This window comes from Rattus norvegicus, chromosome 7, assembly GCF_036323735.1.
Source record: "Rattus norvegicus strain BN/NHsdMcwi chromosome 7, GRCr8, whole genome shotgun sequence".
NCBI lineage: Eukaryota > Metazoa > Chordata > Mammalia > Rodentia > Muridae > Rattus > Rattus norvegicus.
The window spans coordinates 80,881,713-80,898,894 of NC_086025.1; the positions used below are offsets into that span (position 1 = coordinate 80,881,713).

Sequence of the window (17,182 nt, forward strand, 5' to 3'; positions counted from 1 at the left end):
CATTCGGAATTACTGATTAGTTGGATAAATTTTTGCATGACTAGTGAATAAATACATTAACTTGCTACAACTCATTATATGGAAACCATTTCATTACATATGAAATTTCTTTAATTTTAGTTGGATAAAAATGGGAATCTCAGGTCAGTGCAATGGCAAGTAAGAAAAGGTGCTAGCCGTTAGGCCTGACAACCTGTACTAGCAGGTTTTTTTGTGTCAAGTTGACACAAGCCAGAGTTATCAGAGAAGTCGGAGCTGCCGTTGAGAAAATGCCTACATGAGATCCTGCTCTAAAGCATTTTCTGAATTAGTGATTAATGGTAGATGGCCCAACCAATTGTGGGTAGTGTCACTCCTGAGCCGGTGGTCCGGGGTTCTATAAGAAATCAGGCTGAGCAAACCATGTGCAGCAAGGCAGTAAGCAGCATCCTTCCATTGCTTCTTCTTTTTTTTTTTCGGAGCTGGGGACCGAACCCAGGACCTTGCACTTGCTAGTCAAGCGCTCTACCACTGAGCTAAATCCCCAACCCCCTTCCATTGCTTCTTCATCAGCTCCTGTCCTGTTCTAATTTTCTTCAACAAGAAATAGCAATATGGAAATATAAGGCAAATAAGCACTTTTCTTCACAACTTATTTTTTGATCATGGTGTTTTGTTGAAGCAATAGAAGCCCTAAGAGACCACCTGATTTTTTTATTGCTGGACACGACATGGGAAGAACAAACTTTCACAACTTGTACTCTGACCTCAACAGGCATGCCATAGACATCTCACACAAGAAATAAATGTAATGAAAAATGTGAGTAGAAATAGAATATTTCTATCTTTACTAGTTTATTCATACTAATGTAAAGAACTAGAGAAAAAACAAAAGGTACACATTAGAGAGTTAAAGACATTTTCAAACATACTTAATTGTTTTCTGGAATTGCTATAAACTAAAATAGGACATCTGTGTGTTTGAAACAATTATAGGAACATTACTCTTGATAATTTAAAAATCATCAAATACAAAGTTAACTTTATTTTCAATGTCAATACATTCTTCACATTGTTTGATGAATTAGATGGTTTTTAAATATTATTAAATTAATGATTATTTGTGAATATGAATAATCTTTTCAAAAATACACTTTAATTTGGATTTTAATAGCATTTTATTTTGTTTGCTATGAAGAAATTTATTATCATAGTTATTTTTAGCAATGCTTGGGAGAGTTTATTTTCTTGGTGAGATACTAATTGTCCCCAGGGAATTTGCTCAGTTGGTCACATTTCTGCCACAGGACCAGTGGCTGAGATTGTGTCCAGCTGGGATTGGTGATCTGTAGGTTATCAATCTGCCAGAGCATGCTTCTAGAAAGCCTGCAAGTTTCCTGAGTACAGTGGAAATGAGCCTTTGACCTCCTCCATTAAATTTCTAAATCCTAGCAAAATCCACAGTCCTCATGTGTGCAAACCATCTAACATAAATCCATACAGGGAATTTCAAGAAACATATTTTATTTTTCAATAAGACCTTTCAACTCACTGCTACTGAGGCTTATTTAAAATATATACAATATACCATCACACAGATTCATGAAATAGTAAGTATCCTTGGAAAGAACAAATGAGTTATATGAAAAATTAAATGTGTGTGTGTGTGTGTGTTTGTGTGTGTGTGTGTGTGTGTACAAAATAAAAGCAACATTAAGTATACTGAACAGGTTTATTTTGGTATTTAGGTATAATGTATATGTGAAACAACAATTAAAGAAAGGGAAGCCATTAATTTGAGAGGGAGAGCAAGGGGTTACATAGGAGGTGTTGGAAGAAGAAAGGGAAGGGGAAAAGGAATATTTATTTTTATTTATTTATCCCTCTTACTGGAAGCCTAGTGCAGATTGAACACACACACAGATACACACACACACACACACACACATGCACACACACACGCACACACACACACATACACAAACACACACAGAGACATGTAATATGATTGCATATATATGCAATAATGTATTTTTGCATAGACTCTGTAGGCTATATTTTTATATTTGTCCATATACATATGTATATAACAATAATAATCAAAGAAAAAGAGGATGACAACTGGACATGAAAGAAACTTAGAGAATCTAGAAAGAGAAATGGGAGGTGGGAAAATCATGGATTCTGTTTCAGTTAAAGCATATTGAAAAAAATAAGTGTTGACAAAAATAAAACTAGATTACCCATATTAGTAATTTTTGTGATTAGACCTTTGAAATCTTAATAAGAATATGACCATTTTATCTAGTAAACATGTCTTTACCATAAATGTGAACTACTGAGAGGGAAGCAAATTCTGTTGGGTTTTAATGATGATTCCAAAATCAGTTTTGCCTCTTACCAAGACCACTTCAGGTAAGTAAGTGCATACGCATATGTGAATACCATATTATAACTGCATGGACAATCTATTAACTTGTTTAAATAGCACAGTTGCATTTATTTCAGGGTAGATGACTCAACTAATGATCTACACATTCATATCACTCTATATTCCTAAAATTGTCTGGCCTGTTCATGTTATCATATAATTAACAGATAAATGTTTGAATTAACAGAGATATTTGGTTCATTAAAGCCAGACATGTACAATTACTTACCATGGCACCAGAATAAACAAATAACACTTACTGCTCATTCCAATGTAGGTGAGAGGATATTAGAATTTATACATTCAATTTAATTTTAATAATTACTATTTACTTGCTTTTATGATTATAGCAACTGAATTTATTTTGAAAATCTACTACTTTAAATATTTTGAAGAATTTTTCGTCCTATCCACTGAATAATGTATTAAGCAACAATAAAGAGAAACAATTATATGCAATTAAAAATAATGGCCAAGGGATGTGAAGTTTTTCCAAATACAGCTAAAATTATTCTAGTACTTTTCATATCCTATAAACTGTACTAATGCTCTAAGTCCTCTTCAGAGAGATTCTAGTTTTTTTGGTTAAAAAACAAGAATATGGTATAATTATTTACGCAGTTTAAAGAAAATTAACATATTAATTTGTCAAATTCATAAACTAGTGACACAGAAAAAGAATCCACATCTAGTTTTCATTCATCTGGATATATGCAGAAAGACAAATGTGTCACAACAGACTCAACTGAAATAAAAATCCTAGTGAAAGATTTTTCCAGGATTCCTTTCAGTGCCTGCATTTTAGAGACGATGAAGTAGAGACCCAGACCTGTTGGATGACTTTAAAATTAAGACATGGCCTTTCCATTTTGGCAAAACAAATGTCCATTTAAACCTAATGAAATCTAAGTTGTTAAATAATTTGTGACCTCTTTGGTTGAATTAGGGAAAAGCTGGAAGAAGCTGAGGAGAAGGGTGACCCTGTAGGAGGACCAGCAGTCTTAATTAACTTAGACCTCGGAGATGTCTCAGACACTGGACCACCAACCAGGCAGCATAATCCAGCTGAAATGAGGCCTCCAAAACATACAGCAGAGGACTCCCTGGTCTGGGTTCAGTCAGAAAAGATTCACCTAATCCTCAAGAGACTGGAGGCCCCAGGCAGTGAAGAGGTCTGGCAGAGTGGGGGGGGGGTGAGGGGTTGGGGTGAGGGGTGAGGGGTGAGAAGGTGGAGGGTGGGAGAGTGGGTACATCTTCCTAGAGACAGGGATTGGGGAAGAGGTATGGGATATGGAACAGTCAGAGGATGGACAGGGAGGGGATAAAATCTGGAGTGTAAAAAAGATTAAATAAAAATGAAAAAGAGGCATAATTTGCATAAAATTGCATAGCATTTTATCTCAGTGGAAAATTTTATATGTTTTTAATTCTTCAAATCGGAGAAAGACAGATTGAAGATATTTTCAAAACATTGAAGACCCTTCCACTAGAGGCTGTGGCTATTGTGTCACATGTTTGTCAGTAAGTGACAGAGAGGAGCAAGACTGTATCTATGCTCAGTGTTCTGTCCTGTGGACATCTGAATGATTACTAGCCTACCACTGCCTGAAAAAGCAAGCATGAGCTGACTACCAGTCTGGATCTTCACATGTTGGTGGGTCAGACCATGCCTGAGATGACCTGGCCTGGTGTCATAATGCACAAGCAGAGCATAACAGTCCTGACTTCAAACCTGAGACAACCGCAAATACTCAGAGATGCTGGGTACCACTAAGAGGAGCAAGTAAGTGTTGGGGAAATGGAAAAGAAAGAAACAGAAGGCTGTGGGCTCAATGAAGAGAGGCCGAACTTGAGAGGAGTGAGGAATAGTCTGATGTGAGTAGCTGGTAATGGTATTTGGGATCCTAGTGGGGTCCTATCCTGTATTGATACTGGGGCCACATCAGGGTCCGTTGCCCTGCAGCTGCAGGGGTCTGTTATACCATAGGCTAGGTAGACCTGGCTGGTCTGGGCTGTGGCCCAGGGACATGTTCTTTGGTGGGGTTGTGTAGAACTGGCCCCACAGATCTCTATCCCGGGTATCATGGAATATACCTGGGGGCATGAGAACAAAAGAGCTGAACCTGCCCGTGGCCAGCAGTAGTACTCAGTGAGGGTCTGCTCACACTGCCACATTGAGGTAGTTATAAATGAGGTCTTAATGGTATGAGCATGGGAGCGCTAGCTTTGCCCCTCATCTCCCATGTGGTGGTATGGACAAGGGAGAGATATTCTCCTACCCCCTTGCCTGTCACCATCTGTGGCTGTTGGGAGACCTGGTTCTGAGGTCGTGAAAGCAGGATAGCTGTCCCTGCCCCTCACCAGCTGCAGCACTCAGTAGAGCTAGCCCTGATCTCTCCTGGGCAGCACAGTAGAGCTGACTCTGGTGGTGGATGCACAGGAGAGCCAGCTCTGAGTGCATAGTCATGAGAGAGCTGCCCCGACCACTTGTCTGCTGTGTGGTGACATGACTAAGAAGGCTCTCCCCCTTTTACCTTTTCCCACCTACATCAGACAAAACCGCTGGTCCTGAGTTCATCAGAGTAGGAGCGCTGGCTCTGAAGGATCTGTACGTTTTCTAAGCAGCAGAGTAGAAATCCCAGTGAGGTTCCAGTACTGATAGAGTGGCAGATGCTAGAGGCCTTGAACTAGACCAATGAGTCATTACAATGAACATCTGCAAGCAAAGAAGTGTGGACAAATCTGCTGAAGGGGAGGTTAGAAGGGGATCCGATGGGGACAAGGGGAGGGGGAGATAAGTGGGATTGGATTACATGACGTGATATTCATAAAGAACCAAAAAAAAGTTTTCTAAAAGAGAAAAATATTGAAGGGAATTCTCAAAGAGAATTCTCAGAGAATAAAAAAAAATGAAGGAATAGAGTTTTATATTTTTATTTAACTGTTGATCGAAGGTATATTTCTTAACAAATTGAGTGCTAAAAATAAATTATGATCAGCAGCCTAGTTTCGTTCATAAAACCTTGACCCCGGTTTTATCATGAAGCACATGCATATTGTATTCCTAAGCATCAGAAGTATAAACAAAACATTAAAGCAGAAATATATGTGAAGGAGAACTAAGGTATAAAGGTCATATAAAATCAATGATAGAAAGCTGTAAGGTGAACAATCCAATGTTTGCTTTGTAAATAGACTAACTGTTATTCCAACTTCATTGGAAATCCACAGAAAAATTACTTCAGGAAAAAAAATGAAAGAAAAAAATACCATGGTGAATGCTAAACCATAGCCAATCGGGATACAAATTAATCACCAGTAAGTAGATTAACAGTGTGTAGCTGGAATTCCATTAAATGAGGAAGGCTAGTCACTAGTATACCCGTAGCTGTTTCTCAAGGGTAATAAGCATTGACAACAATGGTTCTTTGGTATCCTATTTACAGGAAAACATGTGTATGCTTCCTGGAAAGGGAAGAAATTGATTTGAAGCAAACAATTGTAACCAAGGACTTGTTCAATGTAAAAAATACATAATAATATCCATAAAATATAGTTTTTAATGTTATTTAAGCAGAAAAGAAGGTGTCAAAAAGACTGCACCCAATCTGAGATGGATCCCCTTGATGAAGGATGCAAACACAAGCAGAAGACAAATTTTGTTCAGTGCTCACAAAAATCTCTGTGGTATGTCAGCATAAAGAAAACCAATACTATTTTGTGGATGAGATTATGTAAAAAGGATTAGTGCCTTGGCTTATGTCTCAGGTGGGTAAACTACATAGCAGATCATATGTTTTTCACGTAACTATAAATGACTTTTATGGCCTTGATGCTCTGCAGGTTTAAACCAATATTCCTAGCAACTCTTCCTCATTTAACTATGAACATTTTGTTCCAAATGTAATACAAAAAACAAGGACAAGAACCAACAAGTCAAAGGAAACTCAGTCATAATTTATTGTTCAACTATAAATTAAAAAATTAATTTCTTCTTAAGAAATCATAAGCTTACATAAAAATCCTATACAAATCTATATCAAATATTTATGTGGCAGAAGATATTTTCTGGTGTCCAAAAATATTTTTCTTCTCAATCCAAAAAGCTTGGCTTTTTGCATACAAGTTTATATCACATTACAGAAGAGAGTATCATTTAGGTAAAAGTCTAATATTTTTTGGAATTCGAAGATAACATCTGAAAATCAAAACCAAATAGAACTGAAAATACGTTTATTTAGTCACAATAAGTTTTTCTCCTGCCTTCTTTCTCCTGCACTGGGATGGAAAAAAAAAGAGGAAATTTCAGGGATTATAGAAAATCTTGTCAACCTTGTCTCACAAGGGATAAATATGAGGAAACATGATGGTGTGGATTGTGGAGGCATCTGTGGCATTTTTATTTCTGGTACCACAGGCGATGACAGTGAGTGCTCTGCAGTTGGTCAGCAAGCACTCTAGCCAGCAACCACACCCCTATCTCTGGTACTTTTGGGAGAGAATGAATTGGTGATACAATCTCACAGGTAGTAAATACTTGGTCTAACAGGAACTTTAACATACAGGTAAGAATGATGGAACTAGGTAGGGCTGGAGAGATGGCTCACTGACTGCTCTTCCAGAAGTCCTGAGTTCAAATCCCAGCAACTGCATGGTAGCTCATCAACCATCTGTAATGAAATCTGATGCCCTCTTCTGGTGTGTTTGAAGACAGCTACAGTATTTATATAATATATAATAAATCTTAACAAATGATAGAGCTGCAGTCTGAACAGAGACTCATATCTGAAAGGTATCATGATGCTGTAAAAAACTCACAGGACGAAATGGTGCAAATCTACACCCCTACATTTCCTTTTCACCTATGCCTTGCTTTGAGACTCCTTCTCTTCCATTATCCTTTCTGACACACTCTAAACTTCGGAAATTTATGTAAAACTCTGGGAAAGATAATAACTTTCATTCCTTGAGCATTTGAATTACTGACACGAAATCGTTTCATTCTATACATTCAAGAATTTCTCAAGGTATTTTTCCATAGAATTCCTTGAAATGTTTTTTTGGCAAGAAACACATATTACCAAATGTGCCATAGAAGTTTAGTACCATGAGAACTTTATAAGATTTTCAGTTTAGAACAGAAACTCTCAGTAAATTAAACAGGTTCTAAAGTCATTATAAAATAAGATGTGGCTTATTTGTTACTTATAGCATGTTGTACATGTCTCTATGTGTTGTTTCACATGCTAACTGTATGTAAAGGGGGGTCAAAGGGGAACTTGTAGGAATTCTTTTCTTTTACAGTTTGGGTTCGGGGAGTCAAAGGTCCTCAGCCTTGGCAGCAGGCTTCTTTAACCACTGAACTGTCTTTTAGGTCTTAATCTCACTTTTTGTTATTTAATCCAGAAATAAATGATGTCATTTTGAAGAATAATAATATCTTTATAACTTTAAAGATTCATGTTCATCTTAACCTATATTTTTATTATTTAAAAATCTATGACAATGTTATATAAGAGAGAAAACAGACAATATATTTTTTAGAGTTTCATGTATCTATATAAAATAGATAGGTCATAGCATGTTAAAAGCTATCAAAATTTAAGGAATATGAGCTAAAAATAATTTAAAACTCTTGAAGCTAAGCTTTTCACACTGTAGATTTTCTACTCTTCTTACATTAGGAAATGCTGTTTTAACATGTTTTAAACAATTTTCCCAATGTAGGTAACAGTATTCTAGCTATGGTAGTTTAATATAAACTTATTATTAATACCTAAAGTTTCATTTCAAGATCTCCTTAAATGTAAATAACTCCTCATCTATAACTTGATAATTACATTTACTTGCACTTGAATAGACATATACATATGGATAAGGATATAGATACTAACATGAAGGGTTCTAGGCAAAAGGGCAGGATTGACAACCTGGTTGTTTATTTTTTCACAATTAATTGGTCAATTGTCAATGTACTTTATCCAACTATCCCTCTGGGGTTTGACTGATTGGAATCCATGTGGGTCAATCATCTAAAGCTTTTGTACTCCTTGAGCTAGCTAACAACACTGAATTTCTGAGTCTGTGAAGCTAATGACTAGATTTCAAATTTCAGTTTCAAGTCCTGATACTACACAGATTTTAGGCAATAGGTCTAAAATGGCTCTGTGATATCAAATGCCCCTTCCAAAGCCTCATCCATAGCAATACCATGAAACACCAGTTCACAATGCACAGATGCATATGAATATACTCTGCAAGCAACACACATCCATTCTGCTCATTTCTAATTTCCATGTCAAAGCCTCCCTTTATTTATAGTCTAAACTAATCTCCCCAGTATCTCTCAAAAGTGCCTCTGAAATGTCTGCATTTTTTTTGCCACCAAAAACTAAAGAACATATCCTTCACACATTCTCCATCATGTGCTTAAGTTGACTTGATAGTTTTACTATGTACAGATTCATTTCAGAACCTTTACTCATCTTCCTTTACTCATCATCAGATTTATATTCAATCTTTCTGGGAAGAATCCTTTCTCCACTACCCTAATAATTACAAATTTCCTAACATTTAGGTACATGATGACTCATCTAGCAAATGTTTCTAATATGGTTACTGCACCTTCACAACCACTTTCAGACCCCCTTCTGTGTACCTCCTGGGTTTTCCAGAGCTTTCTCTCAAATGTCAGCTTTCATATTTTTCCCCAATCATCCACATTATTACATAAACTGCTCAATTACAAAGTTTATTTCTTGTGTTCTCCTAAAGGGCCAGAAACTACGGTTGTTTATAAATCAATTATGTCAGATTCTAAACCAAAAGAGGAGAGACATGCTCAGTGTTTGAATATATAATTGATCCATTTAGTGAAAAACTGTCACTCACAAGAAATGCGACATAGATTTGTACTCATAATCATGTTACAGTTATTAATAGGACATTTCTATTTAGTTAGAATTAGAAGAGAGATACAAAGGGTTGGGTGAACACAAAGGAAGCCGTTATACTCCCATATGACTAAATAGAATACAGCAAACAAATGATCTGAGAGTAAAAATAACTGCAGAGATGATTTGATCAAGACAAGATGAGATTTGAACTTTTGTGTATTAAATTATTTTCAAGAAGATAGGTATCTTTGGTTCAAAAAAGTACCACTGATTTCTTATTACAATACCACATTATTTTTCCCAACCTTGATTTTGAGTAAAAATATTTTTATTAAAATTTTAGTTGGTAATACTTCTCATAATAAGTACTATATAAGATTAAAGCTCATAACTTGTTTGCTTCACAAAATATTTCTTAAAAAACATGGTAAATGCCTCTCTGACATTTAACTTGGTAAATAACTAGTTTATACAGCTTCGGTGACTGAGGAAAATATCCTAGCAACACATCTATATTTGAATTTCCCATGTTCAATAAAAGCAATGTGCCTGAAATATCGAGTTTATATAAACTATAGGAAAATTCTTTTTAGATCCTTCTTTAAAATAGTCCATAGTATAATTTATAGCATCCATTTGTCTGCCAAACAGAAAAATAAAAGTATTTGTCATAAAACTCTTTAGAAATATAGGCTACAGGGTTTTCAAATAGATGAAATATTTTAAAATGCAAATTCTGTTTTGCTCAGTATAAAAGAGATAATTTAAATCCTGTGACTTATCAAAACAGAAAAATTTAAGTATAGCCAACAAACTGGAGGCTGTGTTAAACATTTTCAGATCATTTTATACTCCTAGATCATCAGATGGGGAGTTAAAAGTGATACCTGTGAAGCACATCCATGACCAGCATGTCATGATAAGCTTAAGGGTGGAGTAATGGCATACAACCATACCTTGGTGGTAACCAAAAGATCTCTTTTTAGAGTTATGACCCATTTAGTAATAAGAAGAACTTTTGTGGTACTGGAAACCCAGCTAACTATTAGGGCTAGTGATGTCATAGTTATTGGGAGAAAATCTACAACCACTAATTGACGAAACCGGTGTAATCTCTTGAAAAATCTATAATCATTTGTCCTATACCCACAGATAAGTATTGTCTTTACTTTTCATCAAGAAAACTTCTCTTTGCAGCAGATGGTGACGACTCCAGAAACTCGCAACCAATTATAATGCAAAATTGTGTAGCCCAGTCCCAATGGATACATTTAAACAAACAACAACAGGGACAACAAAATACTACTGTTGCACTGAAAGGTCAGGAACATTGTAGAAGAGGGATGAAAAGATTGTAAGAGTGTTTGTTGTCAGTTTGTGTCTCCTAATAAAATCAAAATCTACATCTATAACATCTCATCATCATTACTACCTAAATGAGAGCTGAACAAGATAACAGTGAATACACTAAGCTTGTCTCCAATCAAAGAGCTGTAAGACACTGAGTAAATCTGAAAATGAGAGAGGTGGTCCTCTCTCATTAGTCTACCCTGAAAACATGATACAGGTATCATTATACAGAGATAAAAGGTTATATTTAGGAATATATATGTATATACACACACACACACACACAATACTCATTCACACAATAAAAATTACTAAATAGAAAGTGGCATGATTTGGAGACGATCATGGAAGAGTGTTTTGGAGTGTTTTGAAAGAAAAAAGGGAAGAGAAAAATAACATAATCAAATTATTATCTAATTAATTAACAAAACCAAAAATAATTAAGTGAGAAGTATTCCACATTACAGAAGGGATTATGATGTGCCATGTTCTGTTTTTTGTGATTCATTTCTCTTCTAAATTTAATATATCACGGCTCAGTGGTTAAGAGAAACTTCTACTCTTCCAGAGGTCCTGAGTTCAGTTCCCAGCAACCACATGGTGGCTCACAACCATTTGTTATGTGATTTGCATGCCTTCTTCTGCTGTGTCTGAAGAAAACAACAGTGAAGTCACATACGTTGTGGCAAAAATAGTACAAATGTGAATCTTCAATACAGAATAATGAACTGCTTTAAAAGGCTACATACAGTTTTCCATGTATAAGGTCTTCTCCATAAATACTTCTTCCACAAAAACTAATAAATATATAAGCAGAATAATGTTCATTATTTTAAAACTTTGTATACATTAATTTTTTAAGGGAAGACTAGGAATTTTGTTTTAAATTAAAATGTATCCATATGGGTATTAAGATTTTTGGAAAGGATTATTTTTTGCTTAAACACCAGTATGGAATCTGGCTAAAACTTAATTTTCTAGCATTTCTACTGAATTGAAGACTAAAAAGAGCCAGTGTAAATATTTATGATCCTTCCAGGACAACAGTAAAATCAATTAACATAAACATGGATTAACTTGATATGTTAGAATAGAGAAAAAGAAAAAGAAACAAAATGGGTTTATCACTTAATCCTTACAAGACTTTGTAGGTATATGAGAAAATCAGAACTTGCAGTATTTTGCTTGCATTTTTTAGCTATTTATTGTGATACCATAAAATTCATGGAGTTCTGTGAGCCGACTTGGATTTCAGAAGTCTTGGTGATACATTCCTAATTTTCTTTTATGGTTTCTTGTATCACACTCTCTAGATTTTGAAGTAAATTTACCTAGGGAGATCAAGTTTTATAGCATGAAATGCAAAAATAACAAGAACCCATGTCATAAGCAAATCAAAATAAAATGAACAACAAAACTTCCTTAATGTCACTTGTAGTATACATACTAGAAGAACATGGAACAAAGAAATCAGACAAATTATAGTGCAAATAAAATGTAACTATGCAAATCAAAATGAGAATAGAGTTTTGTACAATGGTGGTATAAGATTTAAACGGGACAGGGGCAGGTATATCTTTGAGTTTGAAGCCATCCTTGTCTACAAAGTGAGTTCCAGGACAGGGATACACAGAGAAGCTCTGTCTTCAAAAACCAAGAGAACGAATTGGAACCAACCATCCAAGTTCACAGCACCAAGTTCAGACAGATAAAGGAGAATACATGGACCACCATTTCACATTATTTTCCATTATTCCACATGATCTGTGGAGACTGATCAACAGTTAAGAGTTTAGATTTCAGATGCCTGAGGGCTTTGGTGAATATCAGCATTCAACTGAAAAGCTAGATGTAGACATCCATGTATAATCCCAGAGCCAGATCGTCAGGAGTGTAGTGACAAGGAGGCCAGTGAAGCTTGGTGGCTTCCTCCATAGTTTCCAGATTCACTAAAAGGTCATGTTTCAAGGGAATAAGAGGAACAGCTATATAGAAGACAACCTGACATTCTCCACTGAATCCCCATTTGTGGGAACAGTTTCACATCCTAAGACCACACATGAACACATAGAACACACACACACATACACACACACACACACACACACACACACACACACACACTCTAACCAACCCATCAAACAAACAAGCAAAGAAAAGTAACCTGCAGACAAATAGACATGAGAGAATATGCCATTGTGAAATACTGAAAAATCTATGCGTAAACAACTATATTTCATGGTACTGTACAATGTATCCCAATTTTATCTTGAATTACTAAGTAAAAATTGTACTCATAACTGCTTAAAAAATGAAAGAAATGTGGAACAGGAACCTTGACATCCGTCACATAATGTCTCAGAGCAGACATTTGTCATTTGAACCTGTATTAGATCAAATGGCAGTCACTTGGAAAATTCATCGAATCATATTCTACAGCACGTTATAGTCATTTCATTGTAAATTTAAAGGAAATAATTTTGTTTGAAGTGGAATGAGAATACAAAATATGTTAGCAGGGGAAATACTCATATATATGTATATAATATGACATACGAATTTCTACTACTGTATTTTTTTGGTTAAGAAGACTGAAAATGTGTTTGATGTTTGACTGTCAGCAGCACGGCTTTCTCAACCTCCTCACATGGAGCCCCAGGCATGGAGAACTGAGTAGGAAGCCTGCAGATTTTCCACTGGGTATAGCAGGAAATTTAAATCATGCAGGTCTGTACCTTCACACAGGATGATTCAAACATGCATAAAAACTCCAAAGCCAAGAAATACCCTCTTTTTCTCTCTGGTACCTTTTTGGAACTGTTTTAGAGTTTGTCCTAACTAAAAATCCTGACTGTATATAGTGGGGACTTGTCAAGGCAAGGATCATGTCATCTGAGGCTTTTATTTCTTCCTCTTCCCCTCTCCCTCTCTCTCTCCCTCCTCCTCCTCCTCTTCTTCTTCTTCTTGGTCTGCTTTCGTAAAGAGGTGCTGTTGTTTGCTAGAAAACTTACAGACTGTTGAGTTTTCTTTATTACAGATTTTATCACTATGCTAGAAGTTGTAAAACTTGAGAAGCAAGAGTGAGTTCTTTAACTGAACCTGGAGCATGTGTCAAACTTACATTTCTGCCTTATATTGAATCATAACCCATCATTCTTGTTTTATCTGTTTACAGAACAGGCTCTTACCTTGTCATAGCGATACTTTGTTGCATAGTCTGGTCTGGCCCTGGTGGGGACAGAGCAACATTATTTCTGCCCCTGGTACAGTGCCCTGGGTGACCCTCCTCGAGTATTGATGGCTACTGTGGGCATAAGGCTTGTTTGTATAGTAATGTGCTTATTTTCTGGACCCCTTAGCAATGGAGGACTCTTTCTTTCTGAGGAACGTCCTCCCTGTTAATGTTGATGACTCCATGATAATTAGAAACAGTAGAGTCCAGGTGTCGGGGGCGTGGCTACGACTGAGCAAAAAGGTAAGCACTGGGACCTTCTGCACAGCCCTTAAGGCTATGTGAGTGAGCTCTAAATACATGTGTTCAAAAATATATAGTTTATCAATCATGCAAAATAAAAGGATGCAATTTGAATTAAAAGAGGGACTTCCCAAATCTAATGGAACAAAAACAGCTGTGCTGTGAGCCAACCTGTTAGAAATTACAATTCCTGTTAGAAAGAGATTAAGGGAGTGGTGATCTTGAGCACTCCCGCCCACCTAACTTTTTTGTTTATGCTTACAGAGGCAAATAAATTACTGAGTTCTGGATCATCTGTCCTTAACAAAGGTAGACAGATCTCTGAATTCTTTTGCATTGTGAAGAAAAATGTGTGTTTGCTGTCTCTCAAGAATCAAATGACTGGGATGCTGATTATTAGTAAGATAATCAAAAGGAAACATGGCAGAAATGACTGGATTGATATGTAAAATAAGACTGGACCTTGTTCTGCAGGAGATAAGCTATGCAGAAAATTGTTTAGGATAAAAAGAGAATTTCTTGGAGAACTGACACACATATAAGCAAGCATTACATGAACAGAAAGATCTCTTAGAATAGCAAGGAAACAGAATCTAGACAGAGAAATCTCCAGAGAGAAAACAACATAGAGGCAGAATGGAAAAGCTGTATCAGGCAGGACACATGTTGACAGCCCAGAAACACCTTCTCTTATGCCGTGGCTGGTCCTTGGCGCTTTGTTCTGTTTTTTAAGCAGGCATTGCCCGCTTTCATAGGAAACTCATCAAAAATTCTGATACCTTATTTCTTATATATGTTATTAGTCAGTTGTATGGGAAAGCTGTTATGTTGAATGCTAAGCTATAAATTACAAAATGCAGGTATCTCAAGAAGATCTCGTGAATGTTGGGCAATTCCGTTGCTTGGAAACCTGCTGTTACAAGGATCCCAATTTTATGTATGTGCGTATGTATGAATATCTGCATTTATTTATTTAATAAAAATACCATCTTGATACCTTCATGGTACAACTAAAGACTATTCAAATTATCCTTAAGATGAGAGGTTTATAGCCTGCAAGTAATCACTTTCATGAGAGAGTCTTTAACTTTCATCATACTGTTATGAGTTATTATGGAGTAAGTTATTAATATAGTCAAAATAAAAATACAGAAGTATGTGTAATATCTACTAAAATAATCCAAACAAACATAAAAAAAATAAAATCAAGTCAAAACAAAAACAAACAAAAATCTTGGCAGAAAATATGCAAACAGAAAATTGAAGTAAAACCTGTTTTCCTACTTACTAATTTAAGCTATTCTACAAATACTATACCAATCTCACTACTGAAATTATAAAGTACCCATCATTGTTTTCTGTGCTTCTATATTACAAGTTTGGAATTAATATTACTATCTATTGAAATATAACAACTGGTAAACTTTTGTGGCCTTAATCAGTAGAGCACATCAGATTAAAAATACTCTCTGGAAACTTACTAAATTTAGGTAATAAACACAACCTGGTGTACAATAGTTTTACATAGTAAAATGGTGAATGAATAATTATGCCTCATTTTAATCTTCATAAATATTGCAATGACTAAATATCTCATACTGGCTATGGAAGCTCTGGCCAAAATAATAATAAATTAAATTAAGTTTTTGGTACTTGTAATAAGCCTGACAAATTGGGACTGCCATAGATTCTTACCCTCAATTAAAATAATTAATAAAGTCAAACGTAAAATAATACAAGCCCTTCAGAGACTGAAATTCAATATCCAAGATTTACTCAGAGAAGATGGGATGATTAACCTCATGATTTAACTACTTCACAGTGTAATTGGTCTATTTTAAAAGCCAAAGTAAATGAAATCTCAAGGTAAATTACTAAACAATTCCATCGCCCTACCAATTTAGAAACCTATTGACGATATTCTTAAAAGTACTAGGTACAACTGATGTTTAGCTGATGAATATTTTGCTGCCATTGGCTTGATTTCTGTGTTGTTCTTATTGCCTATCCCAGCAGGCTCTCTGCCTCCGCGTTTAATGATACCATACATACATACATACATACATACATACATACATACATACATACATACATACATACATTATAGGACCAGCTCCACCAAGCTTCTTTAAAGCTCTTTAATGACAATGCCATTGCAATGGCTTCTGTAGTACAGCCACAAATATAACCATCTTCAATTTCTTGTGAACCGGGTCAAGAAGTCACATTTAATTATAATATCATTCTAAAAATATGTTCTTCCTCACAATCATTTTAGACATCCCAATAGTCACAAAGAGCTCACCATAAAAAATGTTCTACTATGCAAACCTTAAGAACCCATTGCCTCAAATTCTGAGAAATATATTTTCATTCGAGACTACTTCATAATTTTTATACCATTAAAACCAAATACTGACTCTCAAATGAAAACTACTTTTATATGTAAGGCAGAACTAGGCCCTCTGTCACATTTCATTAACATGTCATATAGCCTTTCATGTCCTCAGGTCATCACAAGTTGTCATAGCTTTGCAGGAGGACACCCTACTTGAGAACCTATTAGTTACTTGAAAAGCTCCTTGGGATAAGCTGAATGACCAGAAAAATGGTATCTGTATACTTTAGAGATTATGACCGTTACTATCTCATACAGCTCTTATATCTGGATGGCTGCTACTTTATTTTATTATTTATGGCACTACTGAAAAAGATCCAAGAATCAGTGTAAAATACTGAGCAACTATCAGCTTTTATAAATCATGCTCTGGTAAACACTTAGTCTTACCTTTGTTCTCTTACATATCCTGTGTCCATTGCCAAAGATCTAGTCACATAACAATGTCTAGTTCCTCTCTTCAAATTTGATCAGTTAGACATGACCGGGAATGACTTTCTTCATAGATATCCAAAATAATGACCAATATAAGCCATACATACCTTACCAAGACATCAACTGACTCTATGTAGTGATATATGCATATAACTGATAGGGAGCAAGAAACTCATTCCACCTATTATAAGACTTAATGCTGACTATTTTAAGGGCAT

At 35.6% G+C, this 17,182-nt stretch overlaps 1 protein-coding gene, 1 long non-coding RNA gene and 1 pseudogene across 9 annotated transcripts in view; 2 read left to right on the top strand and 1 right to left on the bottom strand.

Moving 5' to 3' along the window:
* The window catches only part of Csmd3 (CUB and Sushi multiple domains 3), a 1,319,129-nt gene that overhangs the window by 244,372 nt on the left and 1,057,575 nt on the right, over positions 1 to 17,182 (bottom strand). The gene's annotated exons all lie outside the window — the stretch shown is intronic.
* LOC120093991 (small nucleolar RNA SNORA17) lies at positions 3,890 to 4,013 on the top strand (annotated as a pseudogene).
* The window catches only part of LOC120093811 (uncharacterized), a 64,182-nt gene continuing 51,149 nt past the window's right edge, over positions 4,150 to 17,182 (top strand). Inside the window, exon 1 of one of the 2 annotated variants that reach the window (XR_005487498.2) lies at positions 4,150 to 4,285. This is a non-coding gene — a long non-coding RNA (uncharacterized LOC120093811). The remainder of the gene's footprint in view (positions 4,286 to 17,182) is intronic. The other variant, XR_005487497.2, reaches the window with a different exon arrangement.